The 14884-nt window shown below is 45.3% G+C and overlaps 1 protein-coding gene across 1 annotated transcript in view; it reads left to right on the forward strand.

Moving 5' to 3' along the window:
• Positions 1-1647: 1647 nt before the first annotated feature.
• The window catches only part of LOC134844477 (deoxynucleotidyltransferase terminal-interacting protein 2-like), a 414318-nt gene continuing 401081 nt past the window's right edge, over positions 1648-14884 (forward strand). Inside the window, exon 1 of the mRNA XM_063861179.1 lies at positions 1648-1669. The gene's annotated coding sequence lies outside the window, so the exon portion shown is untranslated. The remainder of the gene's footprint in view (positions 1670-14884) is intronic.

Genomic DNA, 14884 nt, shown 5'->3' on the forward strand with positions numbered 1-14884 from the left:
GACAGTTTTGAGAGCAGTCAGAACACTTTCATCGAAGCCTTTGCATTCTTTTGAAAAATGCAGACGATATCCGCAAGCAACACAGAGGAAGACATCTTTTCCAGGATGGATACTTTTGACGCAGTGCCGGCAAACAGTATTCCGCTATCCAGACGATCTCTGTTGTTGATAGCGTTCAGTTTCCATTCTTTATAAGTCTTTCGAAAGGCTCAGAATAAAGATAGACACGTGGAAAAAAAAATTTGGACCAAAAAAAAAAGATTCGACGTCGGTGAGGCTCGAACTGCCGACCTTTGGTATGCAAAGCGGCTGCTCTACCACAGAGCCTTGAACCTCACGCTACCGCTAGTTGTATGTTGAATTTGATTGTGCTGCTCTGTTGTGTTGCTGTAACCAGATGAATGGCGACCGGAAAGATGTGCTTTTTCCAGAGAGGGCTTCCGATCCGGCTGTAGGAAAACAGCTCCACAAAACCCGCTCCTGGGTGGGCTCGAACACAGGTTGCTCTGCTGGGAAGTGCACGTTGTAGCCACTCGACCAACTGTGCCTCTCAGGTCGTTCGATTGATCGCTATTTGTTCGATTGATCGCTATTCGTCAGTGTCACCGCGTCGCAACATCGCATTCAAAATGAGACTATTTAATAAGCTTATCACAACAATTAGGCTAGCCAGAACGGGGATTGTATGATGAGAATACAATCCAGGAGCTGAAAAGAAAGAGACTTGATACTCTTTCTCGTTCAACTCAGAACGAGAAAGAGTGCATGCGTGCATATGTTAAATTGCGCGTTTTAGCGATGTAATTCCATCTATGTTAGACAAACTGTTCGACATTTGGCCGCAAGGATTGAAGAACACAAGAAAAAGGATTCGCCTGTAGGCGTACAAAGACGTCAGTATGGAGAGGAAGAGGCAGCAGCTCATTTGAGTTAGGAGATAGTAGATCAGTCAAACAATGCAATGAAACTCTTAATATTAGAAGCGCTGCACATTAGGAATCAGAGGCCAGGGGTCAACACGCGGGTTGAGTTCAGGAGTAGGGAGCTAATTTTTAGATTTTAGTCCAAGAATTTTTTTGGCTTAGGATATCGAACATGTCAATCGAAAACTTTGTAAAATCGAAAAGTTAACATAAGGAAACGCTAAGTAAGATCTAAAATCTCAGAATTTTGAGGAAAGGTAAAGATTACGAATTTCTTACATAATAATGCTTAAATTTGATTATCGGAAAGATATAATTTTTTTGTTTAGAACCACTTAAAGGTCTTTCATGATGTTTTAACGTCTGTAATTCATTTTATATCAATTTCATTAACCTGACGATGGACATAGTTCCGAAAAAGTTCGAATTCACATTTTAATAATTCTTTTAAAAATAGTAATATACTAACTTAATATTAATAGAGTTTCAGTCCTGTATTAAAGGGTGGCCTAGTGGACTGGGGATGCTGAGATTCAACCATGAGCTCACTATTTCTCATGCAACTAATTTAAATTGTGCGGTTTAGCCGATAGCCTTTAAGTAGTAACGATTTTGTCGACCCGATGTTTCGAGGACCATATTGAACTAGCTATAGAAGAGATGGTTAGAAGAACTTAATGCTCTATTTAGACGCTAGCGAATCGTTTTAGATTTTAGCCTAATTGTTGTGATAAACTTATTAAATAGTTTCATATCTCGCAATGTCAAGACGAAATCGATCGAGGAGATGCTCACTCTTGGTTGACAATCATTGGACTCTTTGACGGTGTCCGTGGTGGTGTTCTTATTGCATGCCGTAAAGGTTATCTTATCGAGCATTTTAATTGCTGCTTATTATGTATGCAAGCAATTGGAAAATTTCAACGGCAAGTAGATAGATTACTTCAAGGGCTATTGCGTTAAATACAAATTGGGCAATTTCGGATACTAGCGAAAACCCACTCGAGCCAGCCATAAATATGGCATACTGAAGACTTGACGAATATCACAACATGGCATCGACACGGACAACTCAATCCCGTGGGCGCATCGCATCCCAGCGACCAACATCCTGCTTCTGTGGAACTCCAGATGAGCAAGGTTTCATGGTTGGCTGCGATGCCTGCGACTCCTGGTTTCACGGCAAATGTGTCAACATCAAGAGTGAGGACGCAGCGAACAATCTCACGTTTTTCCGATGCGGATCATGTGAAGCAGCGGATGTACCTGTCAGACGTTGTAAAGTATGCAAGGTGAATGTCCAACTCACTCAAGCTGGACTGGTACGAGTGCACAAAGTCAACGGGAGCAAATGAAGGAACCATGGTACCTCAGAGTACGACGTAGTAAGTTCTGTCAACGAACCATAGTGCATAAAACTCTTGCGTGCTTTTTGTTCTGATAGACTTGACTGCCTCAAGCGTGTTCCTAAAGCCTCACGGAACAACTTAGCCCGTGCTTTTATTACTGTTTTTGACAAAATCTGTTCACAGCCGGATCTTTTGTCCCATTGGTGCAGTTTATTTACTCTTATTGGTAAATGCCTATCAGCAACCAAGAAGGATAATAATAACAGTCAGTCACTAGCTCCCAAGGTCAATGAGCGGATTCCTGCTTTCCAGTCTAGTGAAGAAGCCCCAGCCACTCGCGACCAAAAGAAAGCGAGGAAACCTAAGCCTTCCACGCAGTCTCCGTCTGAAGAGCTGAGCAAGCGCGTCTCTGCCAAGATAGAAGCCTCCGACATCAAAGGCGCCATTCGTGTTGCCTCCTCAGATGAGGAAATGGTGGATCCTAGTGACCCTGCTGTTGTGGACGAGCTGAGGAAAAAACATCCCCCGCGTTCCAATGCTGTCTCCTCCATTCCAGTCCCTTCTTCAGAGTCTCCGGTTGTTTGCCGCGTCTCCAGTGTCTCCGAAGCCATTCAGTCTTTTGCTTCTGGTTCTGCTGCTGGGCCTAATCGAGTGACTCCGCAGATTCTTAAAGACCTGATCAGTCAACGTGGAGAAGCCTCACAGCCCTTCTTGAGTAGTCTCACGTCTTTTATCAACATCGTTCTGGCAGGAAAAGTCCCGGCTCTCATTCGCCCGTTTGTGTTTGGAGTTAACCTGTTCGCCATGAGCAAGAAGACTGGAGGAGTTCGTCCCATTGCTGTGGGAAAAGTCTTCCGCAGATTGGCCTCCAAATGTGGTGGACGCGCCTACTCAACTGCTAGAAAAGATTCATACGGCGCCCGTCAACTAGGCTATGGCACGCCTCGAGGAGCAGAGGCTGCAGTCCATGCCACGCGAATGTACATACATGACAATATTGAAAGAAGCGGCAAGGTCATTCTCAAAATAGATTTCAAGAACGCGTTCAATTCCATCTCGCGGAACAAGTTTTTATCTCTGATCCACGAGCGTTATCCAGGTCTTTATCCTTATACGCACGCAGCTTATGACTCCGCATCACATCTTTTCATCGGTGATTCCGCTTTGTCTTCAGACGAAGGTGGTCAGCAAGGCGACCCTGAGGCACCGCCAATTTTCTGTGATACTGTGAACGAAATCACCCACAAAGTAGAATCAGAGTTGAACCTGTGGTATCTAGATGATGGAAACTTAGGCGGAGATTACGCCATCGTCCTGCGCGACTTCCGCATGATCATCTCCGAAAGTGCCAAGTTAGGTCTCGAGGTCCGTCCCACCAAGTGCGAACTGTATTTTTTAGGCAACTCATCGGAGACACAAAAGTCGCTCATCTTGTCAGAGTTCAACAAGATCTCCCCGTTGATAGAAACTCCGGGCATCGACAACTTGATAATCCTGGGGGCTCCTGTAGGGAATCTTACCATCTCCAATGTTCTCAGTGACCAGATAGCTGATTTGGAGCGCATGTGTTTGCGTCTGAAAAACATCGAGGCTCATCATGCTTTCTTTCTTTTGAAGAGTTCGTTTTCTATCCCGAAGTTGTTATATATACTTCGCTCCTCTCCGTGTTTGAACTACCCTGAACTCTTAGCTAAATACGACGACATCCTCTACTCCAGCCTCGAGAGCATCTGCAACATAAGACTTGATATTGACGCCCGCAAGCAAGCGTCCCTTCCCGCAGCTTTAGGTGGTCTCGGATTAGGATCTGCGTCTGTTCTTGCCATATGCGGGTATCTCTCGTCTGTTGGCAGTTCTTCACGCCTTTGTTCCGAAATCCTCAATAAGCCTCTGACTCTTTGTATGAAGGAGCCTTGTCACAATGGTATGAGCTCTCTGGCTCCACCACTATCCCCGAGAACAACTTTCAGAAGTCTTGGTCTGACCCCGTATACAGAACCCGGCTTAATAATCTGATCACCGACGCACCTGACAATAAATCTCGCATTCGCCAAGTCTTTCGAGGGTAAGCTACAGTCTGCTTGGCTCACCGCCCTGCCGTCAAGTTCTTTGGGCCTCAAACTTTCCAATATCCATCTCCGAATATCTCTCGCTCTTCGTCTCGGTGTTCCCATATGTGAGCCTTGTGCCAGTCGGTCATATCTGGAATTTTGACCTTGAGGGACACGAAAATACGTGATTTTGGAGTGAAGTTTTTATTTTCAAAATTTCGAATGGAGCCTGTCATGCTCAGTTTTCTCGCACCAACTGAAAACACAAAAAGTGAAGAATCAGAACGATCGATTTACAATCGCGGGAAAGTGCTTGAATAGAACAGCGGGAAATTGCTATTTGCAATTTCCAGATACAAAATAAGACACGAGTAGAGCTATCTTGTCCCGAAATAGGAGGAGAGATAATAAAAAGAAGAGAGAACAACTATTCGGAACAAACCAGAGTGAACCTTCAATGGAAAGGTGGACAGCTTGAGTGTCCCAATGGTTCATACAAAAAATCCAATTCTAGAGTCAGAACTTACTTCTGTTATCAAAACTGACCAGTATTAAACTTATCTAGTTATATTGTCTAATTATTGTCTTACCAATTTAATTACTCCCTGTGCTTGAGTGCATCAACATGTGAGTCCCTAATTTAATTTTCTCGAGTGTGTTTTATGATTGTTATGTTGAGATAAGGCGAGTTTTAGGTTGATCCATCTGAAATGGATCAAAGTTCCACTGTCCAATAAAAAGTAACTTAACGGATTGTTCCGACCCTGTTTTTAACGGCATTCGTGTATTTTGGGTATTTTGAGACCTAAGTATGGGTACGTTCTTATTTTCTAGAGTGGGGGGATATTTTGGTAGTAGCCTTTAAGCTGTAACGGGTTCTAGTCTCATGTCGCAAGCGAACCAAATTGGCTCCGAACGTTCTTGAGGTAGAAAAACACAAGAGATAGTGTCCCTGACTCTTGAGCCAATGGTTATAGGGCCTATTTTTCTTAAGCCTCATATGTGACCGAAGTAGGCGACTGTTACATAGTGTTTTTATGGCGCTCCTGGGTGTTTTTACGACATCATGACTACGGAGTCGAACCCACTTGACACAGCTCCGGGCTGCATGCCCATTCTAGAGTACCGGTGGTACGGTCCAGCGGGAACGTGTAAACCTTCCGGTTGTACCGTGATAGCTTTTTAAGAAAAGTTGAGAAAACTTCTTGGCACGCTCTCCGAACGAGGCCTAGCTAACCGAGTAAAGGGGGGCAACCAGGGGGATAAAAACAAGAAAAAAGTATAGAAAAAGGAACAAAAACCATAAAACGAAAAGACAGTGACTTTGATACCGGATCATTTGGATCAAACCTTTATATTAATTAAATAGTATACCGATACTGTTTTATAAGACCGATCGTTTCGATCAATCTAGCAATTTAAACCAGTGACTTCATTAAGGTGCCCGAGTGGGGGGCGTTGTTAAGGGTTTTCAGATAGATTGCAACCTAGCCGGACCACTAGGAGACTTGACTGGAAGAGGTGACCAGCCGAGTGGGAAAGTGGTTCACAAGGATCGAACCGGACCACTAGGAGACTTGACTGGAAGAGGTGACCAGCCGAGTGGGAAAGTGGTTCAGAAGTACTGAGCTGAACCCACTGGAAACTTGACTGGAAGAGGTGACCAGCCAAGTGGGAAAGTGGTGCTGCTGTCAAGTGCAGAACAGAGACAACCAGCACAGGGTCACTACAAGAGGACGCACAGGGGTGTTCTCAAGTTGGGCAACGGGTATCGTTAGAATCCACATTACGTTATAGGAGATAAGTGTAAAATTGGATAAGCGGAGCCCCATTGTTTTGAGGAAATTTTTACACAAGCAGGCCTGGAAACAGGTCTACCGTTTTCTCTCGAGAGGTTTAGCACCCGGCGCTTAAGGGATTTTTCGGCTTAAGAGGGGAGCTAAAGAGGGGGGAGGTTAGCAGGGGGGCTGGTTAGGTTAGAGGTTAGCGGTGGTAAATTGTAAAAAGGGGGGACACGTTAGAGTAACTAATTGTTCGGCATCGTCGATTTAGTTACATTAGATATTTACACGCGTTGGTTATAAGAAGCGGATATCCAAAATTAAAACATGGTTAAGGTAGGTACCCTGGTCGGATCGGTAGGGGGGAACGGACATAGACAGTTTTTGTGATACCCTATAAGATCGCTAGCAGGGGGGAGGAAAACGCGTGGCAATCGGGTACCAGACATTTTTTTGGACAAAGATTGACATCAGTCAACCTTAGATTTCAGGAGAATTCATCCATCTGTTTTTGAAATTTTTCCAGTTTAAGTTTTTACGTTTTGGTGAAAATTTGTTGTTGATATTTTAACGAAAAGGTGATCACAAGATACCTGCGGGGAATTTAGGGTTTCAAATAGCCTGAAACATACAGAGGGAGACAAATACAGGGGGATTAGTATTTGGGTTTTGACCATTAAAATAGGGATTTTGGGAAAATTTTTACAAGAGCTCAAGTGGTGGTAAAAGGTACAGTGGTTCAATAGTCCCTACAACGAAGAAGAAGAGACCCGACATCCAGACACTCAGTGACGAGTCTTGGGACAGTACCGAAGAAGTCTTGGGACATTGCAGTCTGGGGACAGTCTTGGAGCAACACGGTCTTGGGACAGTCTCGGGACAGAGCAGTCTTGGGACATTCTTGGGACAGTGCAGCCTTGGGACAGTCTTGGACCAGAGCAGTCTTGGTACGAAACAGTCTTGGGACAGTGGTCTTGGGACATTGCTCTTGGGACAGTGGTCTTGGGACAGTGGTCTTGGGACATTGGTCTTGGGACAGTGGTCTTGGGACATTGGTCTTGGGACATTGGTCTTGGGACAGTGGTCTTGGGACATTGGTCTTGGGACACTGGTTTTGGGACATTGGTCTTGGGACAGTGGTCTTGGGACAGTGGTCTTGGGAAATTGGTCTTGGGCCATTGGTCTTGGGACAGTGGTCTTGGGACATTGGTCTTGGGACAGTGGTCTTGGGACATTGGTCTTGGGCCATTGGTCTTGGGACAGTGGTCTTGGGACATTAGTCTTGGGACGCTAGTCTTGGGACATTGGTCTTGGGACAGTGGTCTTGGGACATTGGTCTTGGGACATTAGTCTTGGGACACTAACAAGAAGTACTGGGATAACACTGAATAGTCTTGAGACGGTAGAGAGAAAATCTTGGAACAGCATAAAGAAGGGGGTACTAAAAGAGTACTAAGTCAGGGTGAAGTAACCAATTGTAAAATCAAATTCTCTATCCAATCCTAACATATAGAAATTTCAAGAGCTTTGGAAAAGTTGTTTTTAACAAATTGTCATTTTTCTTTTTATAAAGTTTTGTCAAAAGAGGTTTTAAACTTAGAGTAGAATTTTGTAGATAGTAATACTGTAAATAGGAATAGTTGTAAATAATGAGGCGGAGCAGGGTACCGGTAGCTGAAAAAAAGATCTACCGAGGCGAGAACAAAGTATAATTCGTCGCTACGTAAAACAACATCAATGGGTCCGAAGATAACAAAGAAGAATTTTTCAGTTAGTATGGTCAACACGAGGAGTGCTACGGAGAACAGAGCAAAGGAGGGCACGGAAGGGGAACGAGTGGAACCCACCATCGAGATTGATCTAGAGACACTGGATCAAAGTGTGGATGAAGTGGGAAAGAAAACGACAGAGTCAACTCCGATGCCCAATGCGGAAGAACCTAATCCGAAGCCCATGGAGTTCTCACCGATAGACAACGTGGAAGACACAACAGGCAACACGCCAGATACGGTGAAGGATGAGTCTCAGAAGAGAACGTCTTTTACTGAAAGATTAGCGATGATGGTCGGAATGAGATCGAAGGACGCAGCAGTGGAGGAGACGAAAACCGAGAAAGGCAAAACATTCGGAACAGTTTCCACGAGAACGACAGACACCGACCAAAACGAAGACCAGTTCAGACCGGGATCAGCAACCAACAACAGGACAACAATTGACCATGGAACGGCTACTCTTGAGCTAGGTGAATTGATGGCGAAGCTAGATCAGATAGATGAGAAACTGAAGCACAGCGAAGTCGATAGAAATTTGATGAGGAAGGAAATGAGAAACAACAAACATGAGTACCTGGACAACTATTTCCATCTAGCAAGAGCAACGGAGGAAAAGCTTCAGCAGATGTCTGACAAAGTAGAAACCACTGATGGAGAGCGAGACAAGAACATCAGAAAAGACATGCTAGAAACGAAGCAGCGATATGACGCAGTGAATAGCCAGTTGGGAAGTTTGGAAACGAGAATGGATACGATGAGTAGGGACCAGGCTGAGAGCTCAAGTGCTATACAGACAAAGTTAGACGCAATCTTGAGGAATTCAACACCACTAGACAGACCAGCGGCAGAGCGGACACAAGGTAATAGAGTTGACTTCGTGGAACCACAAAGGAACAAGCGACAGTCAACACCGTTACCAGCAACCCGGGAGGCCGCGATTACGGCACCGGTGGGGGCCAGGGCTATTATAAAAAATGGAACAGCGAACACAACTAGTGGTCCAGGAGACTCCACGAGTCAGAACAACGTGGGACCGGATGCGATGACATGGGCAAGCACCTGGGAAATGATGAACAGGACACTAGAGGCCTTCGCTACAAGGAACACTGATTCGAGCGACAGAGGAAGCAACAAGTCCAGAAAAACTTTCGAGAAACCAAAAGAATTCAAAGACGATTCAGATGGATGCATTGACACTTGGATAGAAGTCATGAGGTTGCACTTGGAACAAGACAACTTGAACGATGAGAGACAAGCATGCACGGCGATACTGAGCAATCTGGAAGGCACAGCATTGAAATGCGTGGTTGCGAAGAAAGAAGAGGAACGCGATACAGCGGACAAAATCTTTGAAATATTGTTAAATCGATTCGGCTCAGGCATGAAGGGTCATCAAGCGATGATGCGATTTGGAAAGAGAAGACAAAGGGACGTTGAATCGATAGACAGGTTCCTAGATGATCTTGAAAGCTTGAGAAGAAGGAGTGACCCGGAAGAATCTACCAATCGAAGGAACTTCAGCATCGCCTCAAAGTTCATTGATGGGGTAAAGAGTGATGACTTGAGAACGATGTTAGCAACATACTATACATTGTCGAAAGACAGTGCACCAACTCCGGAAGAGATGAGGCAGAAGTCAAGAGAGTACATGCTGATGAAACCCAAGAAATACTCGTACTCAGACAACAGGAATACACAGGGGGGAGTCAGCCACAAAGGTCGTCATGGTACAAACCCAGAGATGACATGGACAAACGCAGATCATGCGCTAACTGCGAGTCAGCTGATCATCATGTGGCGGATTGCACGACATACAAACAGGGCATGAAGAGTTTGGGATATGCACCCGATGAGGAAGATATGAGCCAGATGGAAGAACACGAGTTCTACAGTAGCTTGATCATCAAAATAGGTGCAAGATGCTTCTTCTGCAACCAAGAGGGGCACTTCAGGATGGACTGTCCGTTGTTTTGGGAAGCGGTTAAGAATCAGAGTCATCCAAAACACAAGTTGGCGCTAGCAGCGGTACAGAACCAGAGAAACAGACACGGTGAATTTGAGACGAAAAACCAAGAAAAGCCAAGTGCGGAGCTACCGACAAAAATAGTGAAGGCTGTAACACAATGTAATAGTGCAATAGAGGCCACGGCAAAGAACGCCCTAGAAATAATTTATGAGAAGGCGGCAGCGGAGGCTATCAACAAAGTGAAACAGGACCTGGCAGCGAAAGAAATAGAACAACGGCTGAAGCAAGAAATCGAAAGACAGAAAATGAACGAAGCATTAAGTTGCTCACAAACAATACCGGAAGCTGCTGAGGGGTCGACAAAAAATGGAAACTGTAACACTGTAAAAATGGTTACAGGAAAGCCATTTGGCATAACAAAGATTGGGGCAAGAATAATGTCAATAATCACTTAGGCGGCCACGAAGTACGAGAAAATTGAGCGAACCAAGTGACCAGACAATAATGCACATTGATGTGTACGCAGATTACTTGAGTTGTATAAACCCACAAACGACTTCTAGAGCATTGAGGGCACTACTCACGAGAGGGGGTAGCAAGTCGGTACGTGTTGATAACAGGTACACAGAAGCTTATGGTCCACATGAGGTGATGCTAAATATAGATGGAATCAACATCTATACCAAAACAATGATAACATATGATGAAGACCTTATTGGGCAAATCTACGTGGGAAGAGAAGAGTTGAAAGTGAGATCGATTGGACACTGCGCCATGCTTGAAGAAGATGCAATGCACATTGGGACAGAGGCAGATGTGACAGCACATGTGCTAGACATAAGTGGTAAAAAGACTCAGTTACGTGGGTTACTTGATATGGAAGCAGTGTTGAGTGTCATACCAATCGAAACTTGGGAACGAATGGGCTTCAACAAAGATGATTTGATAGATTCGAGAATACGATTGTCAGCTGCAAACAAAGAGGCCCTGCGGGTGTTGGGCAGAACGCCGATAATCGCCCTCAACCTGGGGGAACGTAACCTGTGGATGAGCTTTCTTGTGGTAGAAAACCTAGATGAGTCTGACCAATTCATTTTAGGCAGAGACTTCATCAGGAACTTTGATGTAGCGATAGATCTAAACAATGCAATGTTCAGGATACGGAACCCGGATAGGAGGTACGCAATCAAACCGGTAAATTTAATAATGGCAAATGAAACCAAAGCACCGGTATTCTTGAGTAGGAGGGTGAGGCTAAAGGCGAACGAGGCGGCGATCGTAAGCTTACTAATGAAAAATTACATTGAACTAAGTGACAACAAGCAGGTATGCATAGTCCCAAATCCAAATAGTCAAAGTGATGCTGTTTTAGGAAGATCCTTCTCGATCACGAAGAGCGGCCTCTGCGTGAGTGTCTTATTGAATACCCTTGACATGCCAATCACGATACAGAGGAGGAGGAAACTGGGATATGCTTTACCTGTAAAAACTCGATATGAAATGACTGAAAACCATAAACAAAATGAAGTTGTTGATTGTCCCAATCATAGGGACAAAAATTGTATCTTGAGACGATTGAATAAAAAAAAAGATTCATCAGGTTTTGTGAAGTCACTTAAGTCAGAGACAGACGATGGACTATCGAGCTGTTCGAATTTCCCGGAACGGCCCACATTAGAAGAAATACAGAGTGATAAACCGGTCCTACCGGAAATTGAACACTTAAGAGGCAAGTTAACGGACGAACAGCTCGAAGCCATCAAGGACGTACTAGAACGGAACGAGGAGGTTTTTCCAAGACATAAGGCAGACATCGGGTGTTGTAATTTTGTTGAGCATGAAATAGAACTTGAGGAAAACGCAATACCGCACAGGGAGGGGGCGAGGCGCATGACCCCACACAAATCGGATGCGTGCAGAAAGGAGATTGAGACGCTACTAGAGTATGACATGATAGAACCATCCAAATCACCGTGGGCGTGTGGAGTAGTGATGGCCAAAAAGAAAGGCGACCAGTTGAGGTTTTGTTGTGACTTTCGATACCTGAACTCCGTCACGGTGAAGGATGCCTATCCCATACCTAGGATTGATGAGAGTCTCTCGAAGTTAGGTGATGCAAAATTTTTACGACTCTTGATTTAGGCTCGGCCTTTTGGCAGGTACCACTCAGGAAACAGGACAGGGACAAGACAGGGTTTGCCTGCGAGTTGGGTCTCTTTCAATGGAAACGGATGCCGTTTGGACTCTGCAATGCCACTGCCACGTTTCAGCGGCTGATGGCACACGCGCTGACAGGCGTGACGAAAAAGTACGGCAATCTGGTAATGTGCTACGTGGATGACGTGGTAATAGCGACACCCACACTGGAGGACCACATTGAGAGACTTGACGAAGTATTTGCGTGCATGAAGAGGTCGGGGCTGAAGTGCAAACCATCAAAGTGTGAGATACTCAAGGATTCGATAAAATACTTGGGCAGGATGGTAGACAAACACGGCATCAGACCAGATCCAGACGCAGTAGAAGCAGTTCTAACTTGGAAATCGCCGAAAACGGAACACCAATTGATGAGCTTCCTGGGTTTTGCAAATTACTACAGAGAATTCGTCAAAGGCTATGCAGACAAGGTTTATCCGATGCAACAGTTAATGAGGCACAAGGGCAAGAAGTTCACGTGGAACAACGCAGCGGAAGAGTCATTCCAGAGAATAAAGAAAGAGTTGTGCGAGGCACCAGTACTAGGGATGCCAACAGAGAAAGGGATGTACGTGCTGGATATGGACGCGTCGGTAGTAGCGATATCGGGAATACTCCACCAGGAACAAGAGTGGAACAGGAAGACAGTCTTGAGACCAATAGCGTACGGAAGCAAAGTCCTAAGTGACACGGAAATGAAGTACGGGGCGCCAAAAGCAGAGATGTTCGCGGTGGTTACCCTTGTCCAAAAAAAAATACAAAGCAGACCTAGGCAGCGAGCCATTCAAGCTGCGAGTCGACAACAGGGCACTCAGTTGGCTGAAAACGTACTCAATGGACCAGAGCTTCATTGGAAGGTGGATAGTTCGCCTGGACGGATACAACATGATAATTGAGCATAGGACAAGAGGCAAACATCAAAATGCCGATAGCTTGAGTAAGAAGAAGGAGTTCTACGAGAGGCAAGAACAAAGAGAGGCAGATAGCCCCGAAATCAAAGATGGTTTTTCCTTCATGGATAAGGAAACGTATGACAGTCTTCCTCTCACGAGATGGTTGGACAAATCAGGCAAACCAATAGAAGATCACCCCGAGTAACCAAAAGATACTACGAAAGAAACAATCTTGAAAAAGAACCGAGGGATGCCGATAGGAATAATGCTCAAGTCAAAGATCGTGAGGGAGACGCTCAAAGCAAAAGGCTACGATCTCAACCAGGTAGAGACGGGGGAAGCACAAATAGACGAAGACTTAAGGGGGTTACTCGAGAAACTAGCAGATGATAAGCCCGTGACGTGATTCAAGAAAACTGTAAGGAGGAACCTGAGGTCACAATACTGCGAAAGAGCGGGACAGCGAGTGATAGAAATACCTCGAAGGTGACTAACCTTGATGGAAAGGAAGTGGTGCAGTCACTGGTTGAAAAGATCCCAGCCGAATTACTTGAACAGACTAGAGTTAGGAAAAAGAGAGTGGAGTTCAAGGAAGAAGCTGAATACCTGGGACTAGGTCAAGAGTCCGGGGAGCGGTCCACGTCCACGGAAGAAGAAAACACTGAAGGAGAGAATTTGTCCGGGGAGTGTGAAATGTGGGATGAGGACTCGGAAGCGAGCAGTGACAATCAAGATAGTCTCTGCATGATATTGGCAGAAGAAAAGATTAGACACCAGGACAGGGAATTACAAACAGATCCGTCCTCAGGAACCTTCAACTTGGACGTGCAGGAAATACGAGGTGGTGAAGAACTCGAGAGGATTGCCATGAAGATTAACATGTCAAGGCGAGATATAGGCTGTCGGACCTGATAAGAGCCCAGAAGAATGACAAGATGACAAGCAATCTCTCCAAATGGATCCGAACGGGGTCCAAGGAGAAAGGGGAACTTGAAGAAGACAGCTACAAGATCTTGAGCCAGTTCTACAAAGAGAGGAAAGAGTTACTCTATCACACGGCTGACGGGGTGGTAGCATGCAAGAGAAAAGACGAGGAGAAGATACTACACAAGCACAACCTCATCATATTACCACAATTATATCAGACAGAGGTGCTGTTCAGATCACATGACCAAATGGGGCACCAGGGGATAGACAAGGTGCAACAAAGAATACTTCACAGGTTCGATTGGCCGGGATTGAGGAAAGCCTGTGAGAGGTGGGTGAATGCATGCCTGGCATGCTTGCAAGTGAAAGACCCAAGGAAGATGAAGTTCCCGCTCAAGTCGGTGGAAAGCTCGGAATTTAATGAAGTGGTGCAGATAGACCATCAGAAGATCTGTATGACGGAGTCGGGGTATAACCAGATACTGGTTATAATTGATCACTTCGCAAAGCTGGCAGAAGCGGTGCCGTGTCAAACAGCTTCGGCAGAGGAGACTTGTGACCACTTGATAACCCATTGGATATCAAGGTATGGTTGTCCAATGACTTTTCAGTCAGACAACGGCAAGGCCTTTGTGGGGGACTTGACTAAGGAATTAATGAAGAGGTCACACATTGCTCAAGCACACTCAACGACCTACCATCCTCAGACCAACGGGCTGGTAGAGAGACAGTTGGTGAACATGCTGAGGGTATACTGCTCCAGATACTTGACGGACTGGGATAAATATCTGCCACAAGTCGTAGGGGCATACAACAGTACTCAACACTCAACGACGGGAATCAGTCCATTCATGATGTTGACAGGCAAAGAGAGAGCGATGCCCCTGATGTTCTTTTACCCGGGGTATGAAGGGAAGAGGACGTCGCCTCAAGCTTACGTGAAAGAAGCGATCAGGAGACAGCAGGAAATAAACGAGCTATGCAGGAGGAACACTGCGCAGGCACACATGAGACAGCGCAAGAAAT

Source organism: Symsagittifera roscoffensis, chromosome 4 (assembly GCF_963678635.1).
Source record: "Symsagittifera roscoffensis chromosome 4, txSymRosc1.1, whole genome shotgun sequence".
NCBI classification, from domain to species: domain Eukaryota; kingdom Metazoa; phylum Xenacoelomorpha; order Acoela; family Convolutidae; genus Symsagittifera; species Symsagittifera roscoffensis.